We start from the raw sequence: 13,389 nt of genomic DNA, 5'->3' as shown, positions 1-13,389 counted from the left end.
CCTTTATCACTTATTAAATATTGCTGAAACATTTAACTATTATTTATGTCCCCATAATAAATCATCTAAAACTGATTATTATTATTATACCAAGTGTTGGGTGTAATTAATTACTAAGTAATCTTATTACTGTAATTTAATTATTTTCCCTTAATTGAAAAAGTAAAGTAAGGGATTACTCTTAATTACAGTTACTTCTGGTGTATACAACAATTCTATATAAACAATAGTCAAAACCTAATGTTAAAATGTATGTTTTTAATGTAACCTTCTCTCTTTACACACTTTGGTCAGTTCAAGAATAATTAATGCAATTGTATAATGTTTATTTGAAAGAATTAAAAGTGTCTATCCTTGAATTGTTCAACTGACTGAGGTTGATATGGGATTTGTAAAGTAATCAGTAACAAGTAATCCAATACTTTTTAGAAAGAGTAATTGGTACAGCAATCTAATTGCACTGTTGAAGATGTAATTAGTAGCTAGTAATTAAAGGGTTAGTTCACCCAAATATGAAAATAATGTCATTAATTACTCACCCTCATGTTGTTTTACACCCGTAAGACCTTTGTTCATCTTTGGAACACAAATTAAGATATTTTTGATAAAATCCGATGGCTCAGTGAGGCCTCCATTGACAGCAATGATACTTCCTCTCTCAAGATCCATAAAGGTACTATTTAAATCAGTTCATGTGAGTACAGTGGTTCTATCTTAATATTATAAAGCGACGAGAATATTTTTTGTGCGCCAAAAAACACACACAAAAAAATGACTTTATAACAATATCTAGTGATGGCCGATTTTAAAACACTGCTTCAGAGCGTTATGAATCTTTTGAGTCGAATCAGTGATTCGGATCGCGTATCAAACTGCCAAACTGCTGAAATCAGGTGACTTTGGCGCTCCGATTCACTGATTTGATTCGTAAAGCTCCGAAGCTTCAAGAAGCAGTGTCATGAAATTGGCCATTACTAGATATTGTTAAAAAATCGTTATTTCAGGTTTTTTCGGGCGCACAAAAAATATTCTCATTGCTTTATAATATTAAGGTAGAACCACTGTACTCACATGAACTGATTTAAATATGTTTTTAGTACCTTTATGGATCTTGAGAGAGGAAGTGTCCATTGCTGTCTATGCAGGCCTCGCTGAGCCATCGGATTTCAACAAAAATATCTTAATTTGTGTTCCGAAGATGAACGAAGGTCTTACAGCTGTGGAACGACATGAGGGTGAGTAACTAATGACATTATTTTCATTTTTGGGTGAACTAACCCTTTAAAGCTGCGGTTCATAACGTTTGGCGATCTAGCGGTTAATAAACAGAACTGCGTGCGTCTTGCGGAAGAACATTGTAGCCGGAGCTACTTCTCTCTGTTTATGTCAATGACTAGTCACGCAGGTACTGTGCTACTGCGCAGTGGCACGACCCGAACCACTCTAAAATAGTCCGAATATAAACACTTATTATAGGTGTACCGTAGTGATTTAGGATAATACAAAAACACGGTTTGGAAAATGAATTCATTATGTACTCACTAATTATATAATTTTAGAAAATTTTGAACACAAAAGTTACGGACAGCAGCTTTAATTACTTTTTTTAGAGTAACTTACCCAACACTGTAACCTATTTATCACGATCTAATTATAATATTCGAACACAGAATCCTTCACAATTGGACAGTATTTACAGCCTAATAAAAATATGATTTTTTTTTATTATATATATATATATTTTTATTAGAACTTCAAACAGAACAAAGTCAATGTACAGTCAAAAATACAATACATATACATACTGAATAATAATATGACTTAATTCCTGTCAGAGAACCGGGATGACGTAAGTAACCTAAAGTTTTGGCTGTAGGACGATGCATATGGCACAAGGTGGCAGTGTTTATCAAAAATACACGGCCATCGGTGACTCATGTCTCAGAACGAATATACTCAAATAACCCAGATATGGATTGTTTTATTGATCAGTTAAGGGCCTTTTAATCTGATTAAAATGGTTCAACTATTCAAATTTGCCTTGAACACTTTAGAGATTTTCTAAGAAATGCCATTTAATAAAAACTAAAATGACCTAAGCTGATGTTCTCAAGGCTGCAAGTGCTTGGAAACTGGTTGTTTTCTTCCTGATGATGATGATTTTAAAGTGATACAGTAGATCCTGGGGTCGTGTTGACAGTAAAGCTGATGTGCAGACTGGACTTTGAGAACACTTATTTAACTCAATGAAAATACGTCATTTCTGTTCTTTTATTCTATTCTCCTGGCACAAAAAGAACATGAACTTCTCATTGCCCCTGAATCTTTAGGCCAGCAAATGTCTCATTGTCATAATTCCATATTTCTGACTGACGGCTGATTGATTTGAGAGCAGCTGATAATTTGGTGGTGAATGTTCACTCTGTAGTGCCTTTCAGTCTCTCGGTAGCAGTCTGTGTTTAGTCCTCTATTGCCCCATCATCAGATGTCATCATTTCTTCACCTCCAGCGCACATGTCTGTCATCTAGGTTTAGTGTTAAGGCACTCAGACTGAGTAACTGTGCTGGCAATAGCCTAATGGTTCCTCGTCAACATAGAGAAAGAGAGATCATTTGTGGTAAAAGAGAACAAGATCCACCATCTTTACAGGACCATTAGGTGTTTTTGCACCTACATACTGTCACACATGATTTTAGCACTTATGTAAATAGGGCAGAATGATTCTCTTTAACACACATTAATATTTATGCCCAAGTAAAGTGGTTTGTGCATTGCATGTGACAATGCAATAGTAGTGCATGCAAAATGCATGAGAACTTGGACTCTTATGTGTGAGCATGCATTATTATAAGTGAATTTTTAAGAGTAACATTCCTATAATGTTTGCAAAATTCTAAAATGGAATGTTCCCTTAAAAAAAAACTGGACTGTCTGAACGTTTAGAGAACAATCAAAAATAATTTTCATAACTTAATATGAACATTAGCAAAGCGTTCTTAAAACATATTTTTGTTAGCTGGGATATCGTTAAAGGAACAGTTCACCCAAATAATGAAAAGTCACTCTTTTCCATGCAATCAAAATGAATGGGAAATTGAAGGGTTAGTTCACCCAAAAATGAAAATTCTGTCATTAATTACTCACCCTCATGTCGTTCCACACCCAGAAGACCTTCGTTCATCTTCGGAACACAAATTAAGATCTTTTTGATGAAATCCGAGAGCTATTTGACTCCATAGACTGCAATTTAACCACCACTTTCAAGGTCCAGAAAGGCACTAAAGACATAGTTAAAATAGTCCACATGATTGCAGTGGTTCAACCTTAATGTTATGAAGCAAGGAGAATACTTTTTGTGTGCAAAAACAAAACTAAAATAATGACTTCTGTGTCATTCTCATTCGCTGTTTACGTTCAGCGCTTCCAGAGCGGTGGCACAGTATTGGCCGACACTGTTCACGTGAGCAGCACGACGCATGCGTGTGATACTGACGCAGTAGCTGACCAATAGGGACTTCAAGCAACAGATGTTGATGGAATGGCAACGCCGACCAGAAGTAAACGGTCAACTGCCGTAGCTAAAGAACGCAAAAATCGCTAAGCAACAACAAAGAGGACAGTGTAACTGATCATTTAATCATTTGATATAGTAAAAAATAAATTACTTTCAAATAAAAGCAAGAGAATGGTTGCTTTTGGCATTAAATGACATACACATACAACAAAAATTCCACATAACCATAAAACATAACATTTATTTATTTAATCTGTCACATATTATCGACTACAGAAAACTGACTATACTCCTGAGGTAGATGGTTACAGTAGAACATCAAGTAGTAGCAGTTAAATTTGCACATGAGCAACAGAACGCCGTTGCATCAGAGGCTGCTGCTTAAAGGGTTAGTTCACCCAAAAATGAAAATGATGTCATTAATGACTCTCCCTCATGTCGTTCCAAACCCGTAAGACCTCCGTTCATCTTCGGAACACAGTTTAAGATATTTTAGATTTAGTCCGAGAGCTTTCTGTCCCTCCATTGAAAATGTATGTACGGTATACTGTCCATGTCCAGAAAGGTAATAAAAACATCATCAAAGTAGTCCATGTGACATCAGTGGGTCAGTTAGAAGTTTTTGAAGCATCGAAAATACATTTTGGTCCAAAAATAACAAAAACTACGACTTTATTCAGCATTATCTTCTCTTCCTTTCCATTGAATTGATTCCATTGAATCCTTTCATCTGTCGGCGATGGTAATGCACTTTTATGTCGTTGTTTTTGGCGATTAGGACATCCACGACATGCACACTTACACACCATTTGACATCAGAGGGTCAGTTAGAATTTTTGTTGAAGCATCGAAAATACATTTTGGTCCAAAAATAAAAAAAAACTACAACTTTATTCAGCATTGTCTTCTCTTCCGGAATCCTTTCCATTGAATTGATTCCATTGAATCCTTTCATCTGTCGGCGTTGAACAAGAAGGGGTCAGTAATGCACCAAAACGCTGGATGCCAACCGCCGTAAAACAAGAAGAAGATGAAGAAGAAGAAGCTTCGTTTACAGTCTGAGGGAGACGCACGCTGTATTCAAGCTATTCTACATTGTTTGTATTTTGGTATTGCTATATTTTTTAAAATGGTGCATAAGTGTGCATGTCGTGGATGTCCTAATCACCAAAAACAACCACGTAAAAGTGCATTACCATCGCTGACAGATGAAAGGATTCAATGGAATCAATTCAATGGAAAGGATTCCGGAAGATATTGTTGAATAAAGTCATTATTTTTGTTTTGTTTTTGCGCACAAAAAGTATTCTCGTCACTTCATAACATTAAGGTTGAACAGCTGTGGTCACATGGACTATTTTAACCAAATCTTTAGTACCTTGAAAGTTGTTAAATGTGCCAGGAGTCAGAAACCTCTTATGGGTTTGGAACGACATGAGGGTGAGGAATTAATGACTGAATTTTCATTTTTGGGTGAACTAACCCTTTACACTTTCAAGCTTCAAGCATCATAAAATATCATAAAGATAGTCCATATGATTTGTGCACTATATTCTAAGTCATACAGTAAGTTATTATTTATTGTAAGCTGTCATTGAGTTTGTGAGTGAATCTGATTCCTGAACGAATCATTCAGACTTCATGGTTTTGTGATCTAGATTGGTTGAGTAAGGATTCTCCTGTTGTTTTCCATGAAACAATAACATATAGCATATGGGTTTGGAAAAACATGAGGGTGAGTAAATAATGACACAATGTTCATTTTGGGTGAAATATGAAATATTTGTCTATGAAATAATATTTATATGAATATTTATATTAAATAAGTCAGAGAGCTTTGGCAAAATATAATTTATAGAAAGTGTGCAAATTAGGACGTTGCGTGCACTGAAATAAACAGAAAAACACATTATAGATCCTTAAAACATCGATAGTAGCAAAGAAAACAATATTAAAACATTTATTTTGTTCTCAGGCGTGCGTGGAAAGCACACACTGATCATATTATTTTCTATGTATCAAACATCTTGCTGTAGGGCTTTATTGAAGGTTTTCTTGTCAACAGAAACACTGAACTAAGAACGATTCAGATAACAATGAGTTTTATTCCCAGAAGCGAACCACTGTTGTTATTTCATGAAGGAATTCGTGTGGCTTTCTGACAACAGCATTCATTTTAATTACAATTGATTGCTTTGCTATTTCTGTTATGGATTGTACCATTCAACATCAATACTGCTTTAAATATGACATCTTTATATAGACACTGCCAGTGTTGTAGTGTTGCATGTACTTAAAGGTAGGGTAGGCAATTTTTTTATAAACACTTTTTGTTATACTGGTTGAGACTCTCTTCACATCCTGATAGCAATCAATAATAGAGGTGGTCTAGATATTAAATCATGTACATATATCTTCTGTGGAAGTCTCAGGAGCAAAAAAATGTTCATCCAATCATTGCATTCAGATATGATGTCCTACCTGCCTGTCAACATATGTATTTCCATACCTCCGCGCAACCAGACATCACGAGTCATCAGCGCGTTCCGTAAGGCTATGCAGAGCAGTGTCGCCAAGTCTGCGGTTTTCCCGTGGAATTAGGCTCCTTTAACACTGTTGTCGCATGTTGTTTTTCATGTCTGCAGGTAGAAGCGACCCCAAATAACATGATATTTATCTCCTGGAATGCGAATTTTACCAGGGGACCCCACTGAAAATGTGATTAGGCTAGTTTTGAGTAGCAATTGGGAGGGTTTTGTTGTGAAAACCTGGCAACCCTGATGCAGAGTTGAAGACAGACAGTCACCGAGAGCCAAAAACAAACAGCAGTCATCTTTTACAGCTCCTCCTGAACCAAAACAACAGCTTGTGCTGCATTCACGCCATGTCGTAACCGTAATTACTAGATGGCAACCTGTGTCGTTCTATCCTCAGACTCAGATTTATGCGTTTCTATGTCAACACTATCAACGGCGAAATGAATCTGCAGCAGTCAGGTGGTACAAGTAAGAGCTCTGTAAGTTGTTTATGTTCATTATTATTGTAATGTTATGTGCTTTCTTTGAGACATGAGATCATTTAACGCCATCTCTCGCTTTGCAGAGCGCTCGGGCTATTTCTCTTCGAAATTGCTTACCCTTTAAGCAATGTAGAGCATCAGCAGAATATATGAACATCCAAAAACACCGATGTAAAAAACAGAAAGACATAAACTGACATTTCTTTAATGTGATGTGGAAAAAACACACAGCAGTCATGTTACTCATGTAACACAATAAGACTTTTCAGATAGAGTTTCCCATGCATGTTGTCAGTCAAACACAAAATAACCGCCTCAGAACACACAAAATATTACATACATCCATTAAAACTCCAGATTCCTCTATTTACATTGTTTAACAAGTTGAACTGTACATTATTCTTTAACATGGTGCATTCTGGATGCTCTGTCGATATTCAGTTCTGAAATCTTTTTCTTTCCTATACATCTCTTTATAAAAGCACCAACATGTCTTTGGCCAAGGAGATCAATCATTAAATAAATACATACATTATATGAAAATAAAAATGAAATAAAATGAGAATCTAATTAACATCTAGTTAGAATCGTTTAAATAAATATTAGATATATAAGATGCACAAAGCTATCAAATACACAACTGGCTCAAAATAGTGTCTAATTCATTCTTTGAGCTTAGAATCTAAAATAAAATTGTGTATTATGACACAGTCGGAGATGATAAAGCAGTGACTTTGCTGTATGGTTAAAGGTGAGGAGAGTTTTTCTTCCGTATTTTTATCAAATCTGGTGGTCTTTCATTGGGTTTTTACTTGGCCAGTGTGTGCATGTCCAAAGTTGCACCACCGTAAACATCTCATGCTAAAACCTTAACACGATAACCACACGATAAACACATTCTGAGGTAAAAATGGGACAACAAGAGATTTTTCCAAATCGCATTGTGCTATCTGCAAATCTTCTGGATGAGAACGGCTCTTGGACACATTCTATCTATGAAACATTTCAAGTGTTCGACAAAGATGCTCAATAAAGTATTTTCTGTTCGCAGTGTTAGCAGTTCGTGCTTCACAGTCAGTAACATCGGCTTTATTAACGTCCTCACCTGGCATCACAAAATACAACACAGCAAAACTCTCCCTTAGACTCTTCCTCAGTGATTTGAGATCCACACAGCTGTTCCAAGGGTCACCTGTAAGTGCAAAGACAGATCTGTGAATAAGAGAAACTCAGCAACACTCAGCAAAAAAAGTAGGCTGGCACTTTATGTGCGTTTGCGCTTTTTAAAGGGTTCCTATAAAGATTGCATCAAAGTAGAGACAAACTGTCTGCTAAAAATGTAAAATAGCCTCAAACCAGGCAGCAAGGATTGCCTGGTTAGCATGATTCTGGGAAAAAAGCATCTTTCTCTGTATTCAAATATATATGCTACGTTTGGGGTCTGTAAGATTAGAAGTCTCTTCTGCTCACCAAGGCTGCATTTATTTGATCAAAAACACCGTAAAACAGTATTATTGAGAAATATTACCATTTAAAAGAACCATTTTCTATGCGTGTGTGTGTAAATAGATAGATAGATAGATAGATAGATTCAATTATAATTAACATTTTCTTAAAGGTGCCCAAGAATGCTTTTTCACAAGATGTAATATAAGTCTAAGGTGTCCCCTGAATGTGTCTGTGAAGTTTCAGCTCAAAATACCCCATAGATTTTTTTAAATTAATTTTTTTAACTGCCTATTTTGGGGCATCATTAACTATGCACCGACTTTTTCAGCGCGCCGCCCCTTTAACTCGCGTGCTCCCTGCTACACGAGCTCTCGATTATATTACAGCGCATTTACAAAGTTCACACAGCTAATATAACCCTCAAATGGATCTTTACAAGATGTTCGTCATGCATGCTGTATGCATGCTTCGAATTATGTGAGTATAGTATTTACTTTGATGTTTATATTTGATTCTCTATGAGTTTGAGGCTGTGCTCCGTGGCTAACGGCTAATGCTACACTGTTGGAGAGATTTATAAAGAATGAAGTTGTGTTTATGAATTATACAGACTGAAAGTGTTTAAAAATGAAAATAACGACAGCTCTTGTCTCCATGAATATAGTAATAAATGATGGTAACTTTAACCTCATTTAACAGTACATTAGCAAAATGTTAACGAAACATTTAGAAAGACAATTTACAAATATCACTAAAAATATCATGCTATCATGGATCATGTCAGTTATTATTGCTCCATCTGCCATTTTTCGCTGTTGTTCTTGCTTACCTAGTCTGTTGATTCACCTGTGCAGATCCAGACGTTACTGGCTGCCCTTGTGTAATGCCTTTCATAATGTTGGGAACATGGGCTGGCATATGCAAATATTGGGGCGTACACCCGACTTTTACGTATGCTGAGATCCGCGTGTTTTCCGGAAGTCTTTTAAACAAATGAGATTTATATAAGAAGGAGGAAACAATGGAGTTTGAAACTCAATGTATGTCTTTTCCATGTACTGAACTCTTGTTATTTAACTATGCCGAGGTAAATTCAAATTTTGAATCTAGGGCACCTTTAAGGATAAAAAATCTATTTCACTACTATAATATTAAAGGTTACAATTAACAGAGGCCAAACTATTAAATTCAGTTGCTATTTATTTTTAGATTTAATAATCAACAGTCAAATAAAAAAAAGTAAATTGCACATAATTGCACATGTACATTACACATAAGGCAGGTTTTGCAATCAAATTATTACTCATTTATTAATCGTTTACACAGTTACTGTCATAAAATTGATTTTAACATATTTAATAGTTAAGACATTACTAACAGGTAAAGTAAATATAATGAATATATTTACTAATATCAATGAATACATATTCAATATAATGAATATATAAGCTAATATAATGCATATATTTAGTGAACTAGCATGCTGTGGACACTAAATGACTTGCCTGAGGTAAATGTAATGCTACGTGAGATATTATTCTCAAGCTGTTTTATTGATGTCATTCCGCAGTTGAAAAACTGGTTGAGAGATTACACGCATATCTAGATTGTCTGTTCTTTTTCTTCTACGCCTGTGACTGACTGACTATTCATTGTCTGACTATGTACCGAAATGCACCAATACACCCCAGATAGATAGATAGATAGATAGATCAAATCAAACAGAGCACTTTTGTGGCACAAGTCTGGGCAAAAAAGGTCAAGCAACAACTAAAATGTTGTATGACAAAGTGAAAAGGATATGGCTTCTGGACATGAAAAGTGTGACTTGCTGACATGTTGTTTATCTCCCTTAACTTCCTCTTGTAAGCAACACCCACGAATGACAGATCGGGAGAAAAAACAAGATGTGCCATCACATCTAGTGTGTCTGCTCTGAATAGATCTGTGCTGTTTTTACATCATGCTGCTGAATGCTCCTTTGACACACAAAGAAAAACATACGCACACACACGAACGCTTCTTGTGGTATATGTGGGTGTTTTTCCTTTATTACTCAAGTCCTAGAGGGTTTCGGTCACATTTCCTATGAATGCAGTATATTCTAGTAGAGACAAATACAGCCTTCTCATGGTTACATCAATAGATGGCAGTTATAATAGGCATTTTTGATAGCAGTGAGGGAATACTCTCAAAATTGTGCTTCAGGCAGAAGAAATCTTTCTCAGAGATGACGTCCGTCATGTGCGATTAATTTTTATGCCATCATTTGCAATCGTAGTAGTAGGATAACAATGGCAAATCTGAATTTTCCATTTTGCCCATACAAAACTCACAGACTCTTTTGATGTGAAAGGGCCTTTAAATTTGACAAAAACAGAACTTTTTTTGATATTAAAAAACAAACAAGAAAGCCCAGCCCAGAAAATCACTGGCAGTGTGAATGAACCAAAATCAAATGATCCCAGGACAAATCCCGGAATTTTCCGGAATCTCTGTGTGAAAGGGGCTATAGTAACACAAAGTAAAATAACACATTCCTTTCCATAAAAAGTAACTAAGATGCAAATGTAACGCAATATAGTAATGCATTCCTTTTAAAAGTAACTTTCCCCAACACTGACCTTCAATATGAACAACAGTAACATTTTATGAAAAATACTTATCAATTGCTTAAAATAATAACAAAAACAAAAAAAGATGCAAGAGCCTGTAAATGTCTATACAATGAGGGCAGTTACTTTAGCAGATGCCTTTTTGTCCAGTGATTTAACCTGCACTGACATGAGAAACTGTCTGTCTGTAGTAGCCGGGGGTAAAATCCCTTGTTTGAGGGCGCAGGAGCGATAGGGCAAGTGTGAGACAACGCTAACTCTCCTCTTCAGGGATCACTGCAGCTAACAGCACACAGATCACTACTTATGACTGTCAATCAACTGTCAAGCTGATGATTTGCGCTTGCATTTGTTTCTGCAATGACTGAACCGTACTGTTCTGCACTATATAGTGCTTTGCGGTCGGTGAAGTTACCGATCTGCTATTGTTCTGCAAAAGACTAACCTTTTATCTGCTTTTAACTAACCAGCTTTAAAATGCCAATACTAGCACTCATTAACACTTTAATTCAGCAAGGATACATTAGATCAAAAGTGACAGTAAAGACATTTATAATGTTGCAAAAGATTTCAATTTTCAGTCCTTCCAGGATTTCACAGGACTTTTTTCTGATTTTTGCGGTCTAAAATGACTGAATTTGCGAAGCTGTGGTAATATTTACAGCATGTTTTCATGGGTTCACAGAGATCATCACACCCCAGTGGTGAACCATTGAAATTTCAAAACGCTTATGACGTAACAAAGCCTCGTTTACTGAAATCATGTGACTTTGGCAGTTTGATACACGCTCCGAACCACTGATTCAAAACAAAAGATTCGTAAAGCTGCGAAGCTTCATGAAGCAGTGTTTTAAAATCGGCCATCCCTAGATATTGTTGAATGAAGTCGTTATTTCGGGTTTTTTTGGCGCGCAAAACGTATTTTTGTCGCTTCACAACATTAAGGTTGAACCACTGTAGTCACATGAACTGTTTTAAATATGTCTTTAGTACCTTTCTGGGCATCTGAAAGTGTTAATTAACTTGCTGTCAATGCAGGCCTCACTGAGCCATCGGATTTTATCAAAAATATCTTAATTTGTGTTCCGAAGATGAACGAAGGTCTTACGGGTGTGGAACGGAATTGACAATAATGACAGAATTTTTCATTTCTAACCCTTTAAGTTCTAAGGTGGCACCAGCCCCTTGATTTGGCAGCGAGTGAGGGCTGACAGAAATGCACTGAGCTTGAGTTGTGATGCAGATAATATTAACTTTTATTTTATTATTAAAGGTGCCATCAAATGTTTTTTTTACAAGATGTAATATAAGTCTAAGGTGTCCCCTGAATGTGTCTGTGAAGTTTCAGCTCAAAATACCCCATAGATTTTTTTTAATTCATTTTTTTAACTGCCTATTTTGGGGCATAATTAGAAATGCGCCGATTCAGGTTGCGGTCCCTTTAAATCACGCGCTGTCTGTCCCCGGAGCTCGCGCTTGCCTTAAACAGTGCATAAACAAAGTTTACACAGCTAATATAACCCTCAAAATGGATCTTTACAAAGTGTTCGTCATGCATGCGGCATGCATGCGTCGGATTATGTGAGTATTGTATACTGATTCTGAATGAATTTGAGGCTGTGATCCGTGGCTAATGGCTAATGCTACACTGTTGGAGAGATTTATAAAGAATGAAGTTGTGTTTATGAATTATACAGACTGCAAGTGTTTAATAATGAAAATAGCGACGGCTCTTGTCTCCGTGAATACAGTAAGAAACGATGGTAACTTTAACCACATTTAACAGTACATTAGCAACATGCTAACGAAACATTTAGAAAGACAGTTTACAAATATCACTAAAAATATCATGTTATCATGGATCATGTCAGTTATTATTGCTCCATCTGCCATTTTTCGCTGTTTTCCTTGCTTGCTTACCTAGTCTGATGATTCAGCTGTGCACATCCAGACGTTAATACTGGCTGCCCTTGTCTAATGCCTTGAACATGAGCTGGCATATATAAAAGATCTTGACTGTTACGTAACAGTCAGTGTTATGTTGAGATTCGCCTGTTCTTCGGAGGTCTTTTAAACAAATGAGATTTATATAAGGAGGAGGAAGCAATGGAGTTTGAGACTCACTGTATGTCATTTCCATGTACTGAACTCTTGTTATTTGACTATGCCAAGATAAATTCAATTTTTAATTCTAGGGCACCTTTAATAAATATTAAAAATATTTACTAGTGGAAATGGCTAATAAGCCAATAAGTGCTCCTCTGCAGCATCTACTACAGTGGTAATTTTTAGTTTTTTATTTCTAAATAAGTGTTTGCTTTCCTACATCATGACACCTTTTTATTTTACAAATGGGGACAAACTATGAAGGATGAACAAATAATGTTTTGGACATCACATTAAAAATAACATTAAAATTGGGCAATATTTAAAGCTTTGAAGTGCTGGGAAAAGTTGTGTGAAGCACTTAAAAGCACTCGAAAACCAAGAACATTCCTGCCACAAGTTATTTATTTTAGTGTTAGTGGCACAATGTTTATCATGGTTTCCAGATTACATAGCGTTGGGAAGAAAGCGTTTGAATTCACCGCAGAATTAATAGCATCGCTGTGAAATCTCGTGAGAAGCATTCACATTCATCGCAGAATTTTAAACCACAGATATCAGATCAAACAGTTTCCACGTTGACACTGTTTGATCTGATATCTGTGGTTTAACAGAGAAATCTGCAATGTATGTGAATGCTTCTCAAGAGATTTCACAGCGATGCTATTAATTCTGCGAAATCGCG

General features: G+C 36.1%; 1 protein-coding gene across 2 annotated transcripts in view; it reads right to left on the bottom strand.

Moving 5' to 3' along the window:
- Positions 1 to 6,723: 6,723 nt before the first annotated feature.
- The window catches only part of grm6a (glutamate receptor, metabotropic 6a), a 76,687-nt gene continuing 70,021 nt past the window's right edge, over positions 6,724 to 13,389 (bottom strand). For both annotated transcript variants that reach the window (XM_048210437.1, XM_048210438.1), the window contains exon 12: positions 6,724 to 7,726. The gene's annotated coding sequence lies outside the window, so the exon portion shown is untranslated. The remainder of the gene's footprint in view (positions 7,727 to 13,389) is intronic.

Source organism: Megalobrama amblycephala, linkage group LG12, assembly GCF_018812025.1.
Source record: "Megalobrama amblycephala isolate DHTTF-2021 linkage group LG12, ASM1881202v1, whole genome shotgun sequence".
In the NCBI taxonomy this organism is placed as follows: Eukaryota; Metazoa; Chordata; class Actinopteri; order Cypriniformes; family Xenocyprididae; genus Megalobrama; species Megalobrama amblycephala.
Note: the sequence above shows the minus strand (reverse complement) of the source record. Positions and strands in the feature narration are given on the sequence as shown.